The sequence below is a fragment of the Raphanus sativus genome, unplaced genomic scaffold (genome assembly GCF_000801105.2).
Source record: "Raphanus sativus cultivar WK10039 unplaced genomic scaffold, ASM80110v3 Scaffold0131, whole genome shotgun sequence".
NCBI lineage: Eukaryota > Viridiplantae > Streptophyta > Magnoliopsida > Brassicales > Brassicaceae > Raphanus > Raphanus sativus.
Window position 1 is genome coordinate 56,475 of NW_026615451.1, and position 6,000 is coordinate 62,474.

Below are 6,000 nucleotides of genomic sequence, written 5' to 3' on the forward strand. Positions count from 1 at the left end.
ATCAACAATTCAACATCATTATCATACATGTGTAATATTCATGTGCAACGTTGTACAGCGTCTATCAATATCATTTCGCGTTTTAGAATGAAATGTCTAAATTATAAAATTTAGTTATACATATTTAAATTATTAGGAGTATTGCTTTTCTCCTTTTTTATCTTTTGAAACCAGGCTTTCCCAAAGTTTGCGGGTCGCCACGTTTTCACCACTAAAATCATTGATGGTATTTGTTGTATGTGTATAAAAAGTTAGAGCAAGCACAGATAATGTGGTGATATTAACATACATGCGTTTATATTTGATATACACTGTGAGTGGATGTAACACTATTTCAAGAAGATAAGAATAAATGATTCACCGTATAATTAGGGCTGGGGAAATTGCAGCATAAAGTTTTCAAGTTTTCTTTTTATGTATGCAGAGATTATTGAACTATAATGCGTTTGACTAAAAAAAAATTGAACTATAATGCAGAACATTATTGATCACTAAAATAAGCTGTCAAAAAATCACCAAAACCATAAACTTCTACGATGTGTTGTTAGAATCAATTTTAAAATATTCTGAGCTGTAATTTCAATATAAACTCGTTAATACTAGTTAAAAAACAATTGAAACAAAATAATGTTCTAAAAAACGAGTTAAGAAACAATACATTTAAGTAGCAATTTTGTAAAAACGTCCTCCATAATAGCATTTAAAATTAAAATGATTGAATTCATCAATGTTTCTTGAAGAATATAGTATTTTAAAAGAATACAATTAAACTCCATCTTCAATTATAGAATTGTTTTATTTTATAAGCAAAAAAAAGCAAATGGTCTGGTTAACATTATGTTTATATTTGTTTGCACATTATTTTTAGGTTATGATGGACGGACCGAATTATTTATAAATAGAAGTTTACCGACGTAAGATATATAGACATGGATGGATAACTCAATCTACAAACATTGGAGAAACCCATTGCGTATCTCTTTTTGTGTATCAGTATATATTAGTTTTTTCATATTAATAAACTTAACATTTTCACTATTAACAAAGATAAACAAATTCTGGAACATCTTTTTTTTTGTTCAAACAAATTTTGAAACATCATAAACATATATCATCACTAATTTTCGGCGGGAACAAATAATAATCGACAAAAGTTTCCTAAATTATAGGGTGATACAAAAGGGTATGTGGGCCATACACAGCATGTGCATGCATGTGCTTCTTCTATCTCCAATTGCCCCCACCATTTTCCCTCTCCTTTTGAAACAAATAAAATGGTCCGTCTTCTCATTTCTTCCTTACCTCTCTGTCTCTCCCCCCCTTCCCCTTCTCTTTCTCTCGTAGATTTCAAGAACTCGTGAGGTGACAGTAGATTTCCTATAAGTAATCGTTCAAACTCAACCAAAAGAAGAAGAAGAAAAAATCTACAAAAAAGGTAATTGTTCATGTCTCTTTCCATTATGCTAAGGAACCCTAAACGGAATATATATGTGATTGTGATTTAAAGATTACATGTCTCCCTCTGATGATTTACTTTCTTAGAATTATTTACTTTTTGATACAAATGATTCAGAATTTTTGAGTATTGATTCAACATGATTAAGATTTAGGATGCAACCTACGAGCTCAATGAAGGAAGAATTTCTAAAGAAATGGTAAATGGGCCTTCAGATATACCGTCCTTTGATAGACAACACGAGCGTCTCCGAGAGAAGGAAAGCGATAAAGCTCTCTGCAGACGTTGCAATGGCATCTTTAAGGAGAGGAACAACTTGTTGGAGCCGAGTGATACACTAAAAATGAATTCTTGCTACTGCCAAGTTAACAGTTGCAATTGTAGTACTTGAGATTCAAATCCAGAGGACCAGTCTACACTCTAGTTCTATAAGTTTCAGAATCAAGCTAAGAAGAAGATATGATTTGGTTGAAATAGGCGATAGTAAACAAGCAAAATAAACACGAGATTGATTCAATTAAACAAGAGCTAGCCTAGGGTATTTCATTGGGTGTTGAATTGGAGCCAAACAATTATTCAAGCGCGATGAAGTGCTTTCTAGAACTCGGATCACTAAGCTGGAACACTCCACTGTCGTGGCAGTGATCGCTTTGCAGGTCGATCTCACCACCTAACTGTCGTTGGGATGAGGATCGATTGCAAGCTTTAGAGAACAGGTCCGATCAGTTCACTTACCACCCTAATATCTACTTTCGCTGATTAGGGATACTAAGCTCATTCAATACATGTCAAGTTATCATCCTAAGCGGTTAACTAGGTGATGAACTAGTGATCTAACATCAAGTGATCAGTTTAATGAAAGCAGTAAGAACAGTATGAATGAAGAACAGTTATGGATCGCTTATCTATGTTTAGCTCATGTCTCAACACCCTAAAAACCCTAGGCGAGCAAGGTCACTACTCGATCATGATGCACATAGACAAAGACATAAATCCTGAATAAAATTGCATAAGAACAGAGTATGAAACAATAGGGTTCAGATGATCTTCTCTATGAGAGGATTGGTTCTTCTCCCTTACAAGTTGCAGATCGCAAATACAGTGTTCTCTTGTAAAAACTAGCGTAAAAAAAAATAGAAAATAGATAGGTGGCGTTTATATGGAGGCGCAATCAGAAGGAAAGAGATTAGGGCAACAGGGCTTCAATTCCCGAAATAGGAGTTTCATATTTGTCTGGAACAATCACCGGATCACTCCGTCTGCTTGTTCCGCTTGAGAGAGATCAGTCTCGGGACTGTTCTCTTGAGTGTTCTCCGCAGGAATGCTCCAAAAGGACTTCTTTTCATCAGGCACCTTCTCTTCTTTCTTCTGCTAACTCCAGACCTGTAAAAGGTCAAAAAGGACTAGACTGACACGAATTAGTGACTTGAAACAAATGAAAACGTATGTACAATGATGTGAAAAACACCATATATCAATTCCCCCAGACTTAGATCCTTGTTTGTCCTCGAACAAGGCAAGTACCAAGAACAGGGAGAAAGGTTTGAAAGCGTGGGAACTCGCTTATTCTCAGCAACCATACTCTTACCACAAATCTCTGAACCATACAAGCTGTAGATTAGGACCACACACACTTACTGAGAACCCCTGATCGCTGTTCAAAAGATCAGGCTCCTTACTCTACATCTAACCTGAAAAGGCAACACTTTCGAGACAAAACTCCTTATGTTCAATTAAGATCAGCGTGAGCTTCTTGTCACAGGCTCTACTCAGAGAGAACGGGCTAGGTATAGAACAGGCTAACTTTTATGGTGGAGTTCAAGAGTGTTTAGGGTTTACCAAGAGCGGGTGCAGGATATCGCACAAAATGGTCGTGAGAGGACGGCTCCATTGAGGTCCACAGTCCTTACTCATCTCTGCTGAGGACTGCTCTCCGATAGATCGATCATAAGACTGCTCTGCGCGATTCAACTTCCCTTCAGAACACTTCACTGAACCACCGTTACTTTCTCAACTTCCCCAGTGGCATGCATCATAAATTCTTCCCCTTCTCGTCACCAAAAATCAAAGCAAGAAAATATTTTTTTTTTTTTTTTTTTTATTTTTTTTTAATCTGAATTTAAAATGCAAATGCTGGGGTGACGAACAAGGAGGTAACAAGTGATGTACATATATCACTGGTGATTCATTCTGATGCTACTAGCTTACTTTCTTGTTCCCATGGTATCGGAACAGGCACTCGGTTGTTCCCTTCGTATCGGAACAAGCACTCCGGTTGTTCTGCCTGGTCCACTGTGTGAGCATTGATGAGTAAGAACTGCGTCGATCCTTTCCTCTCCGACCTTTTTGCACATATCTGCACATAAAGTACTAAAAAGCAATTGCATGAGGGTGGAATTAAAGGTCAGGGTTCAAGGTGGGAACTAGCTAAAGATGAGCTAGCCACTCAGGAACAGCAAGAGGATATAAAAATTGGATAAGAAGTCCTGAGTGTAGTTCTCATTCTACCCTGATCTAGTGCCCATGACAAGAAGAATTAGAGTCCAGATTAGGTTCAGATAAAGTGGAGTTAAGTCTGCCCAGTGTAACCTGATCGGTATAGAACTTCTGGAGTGTCAAATGAGATAAGTCAGGGTGTTCCAGGTCCATGTGTGGGTCTTTCATCACTGCTAAGGTCACTGAATAAGAAGGTTAAAGCACGAGGTGGTTAAAGAGCATCACAAATAAGGTCCTGATTCCCACAATAGTTTTGACTGACTCGATCCTAAAAAGAAAACTGACTCGACAGAAACATAAAAATGACACAAGGACTGACTCGAAAAAGCACACAAGCGAATATAGTACATCGCTCCCCCAGACTTAGTTCACACCATCCCTGGTTGTGAAAATAAATCAGAGGAAGCTGAAACAAACCAAACAGAAGCAAATAACATGGAAAAATAAATAGTTCAGATGGATAAGACAAGGGATAGAAATAGTCCTTTCGGACTCAGTCTGAATCGCCGCTACGCCGTGACCGGAGTGACCAGCTGTCCTCCTGTTCCTTGGCAGTCTCACTCCCCAGTCGATGTGCCTGCTGGTTCCTTGCCTGGGCGCCTTGTTCTCTGCGGTGTACGCTCCTCCTGCGCTCCAATGCAGCCGCCTGTGATTGCCCTGAGTATCCTCTTCATGAGGCTGTTGTTCTTCTTCTGGGACTCAACCATCCAGCGTCTGTAGGCGTGATCATCAGTCACATCGGTGAAGTCCTCCAGGTCATACTCACCATCAGCCGGTGGAGTCACATGCTCCACATCATCCATGTCTTCATCATCGTGCTGAGCCGGTGCCTTTGGATCATCGCAGAGGTGCTCTTCATCGAGTGAGAACACAATGTTCTCCAAGGATAAGAAGTCTGTGAACCCAGGCATAGGGAGCTTGCAGTACAGAGGGTTCCCTTCTTTATCCTGGAACTTGTAGGTGGTCTCGTCGCGCAGGATGTGGCATGCGATCAGGTAAGGAGTATCGATGTACTCCATCTCAGAGACGACCGTGTACGAGCTGAGGTTGATGTTGAAGTGCTGGAACAATGGTGTGAGCAGACTGCCGCAACGATCCTTCTTATCATCAGTCCGAACAAGTGTGTCCTGGCGGTCAGCGATCATGGAGATGAGATGAAACCCGGGTTGGTCTTGACTTCCTGGATCGGGGTGATGTTCCTCTGCGCATCTCGTCCTCAAGTCCCGTGTAGAGGACCTGGAGCTCTCCATTTGTGATCTTGGACGTGTACTCCTTCGCGAACAGCACATTGGACACGATCTTGGCGATGATCCGGATAGCAGGATTCCGGATCTGTGACTGATAGGCCTTGCGAGAAGTGAACTTGCCGGCTGCAATGAGATCCCAAAAGGTGTCTGCTGGTTTGAACTTCCTTTCCACTGAAACCCCTTGGCGTGTCTGCAATCTCGAATAGGGAGTTCAGGTCGTCGAGAGAGATGGTGCAACTTGCCATCAGCCATGAAGGAGAAGAAGCAGTTCTCGTACGTAGGGCGCATTGGGGTTCTGGTAAGTGATCTTGCATGTCGCGAGCACTTGCCTGACCAAGTCGGGGTAGAGAACCTGAGCTGGTAGCAGAGAGGCATGATTCCCATAGCCTGCATTGTGTCGAACACCTCAGTGTCAAGGCCTAGATCGCCTAGTGTTGCTGTTCACGAACCGCGTGGGTAAGATCTCTGCTAGGAGGAGCTTGTTGTATATCGCTGCCGACTCCCTTGTCCCATCCCTCGACGTTGAAGTCAAAGGAGCATCGGACATATTAGGTCTATGGGCGCTCCTCAGTTTGTTCGGCCACGGGTACCCAGGTGGAGCACTCGCGGCTGGAGAACGTGCTCTTGGTGGCTCTTGCGTCCGCATCTCTTTGGAGGCATCGCAAGACAAAAACGAAATCCCAATATCAGCACAGTTCGTTGGTTGTTCTAGAAACGATGGAACAATCCAATCTTCTTTGTTCTACTCAAGTCCATCGAATACTAGACAACCTACACAAGCCTCAATCTCAACAACAGGAA

At 41.3% G+C, this 6,000-nt stretch overlaps 1 long non-coding RNA gene across 1 annotated transcript; it reads left to right on the plus strand.

Moving 5' to 3' along the window:
- The first annotated feature begins 1,117 nt into the window (after positions 1–1,117).
- On the plus strand, positions 1,118–1,930 carry LOC130501233 (uncharacterized). Its single transcript, XR_008939586.1, has 2 exons — positions 1,118–1,435; positions 1,605–1,930. It is a non-coding gene; the product is annotated as an uncharacterized LOC130501233 (long non-coding RNA).
- Positions 1,931–6,000: the final 4,070 nt, after the last annotated feature.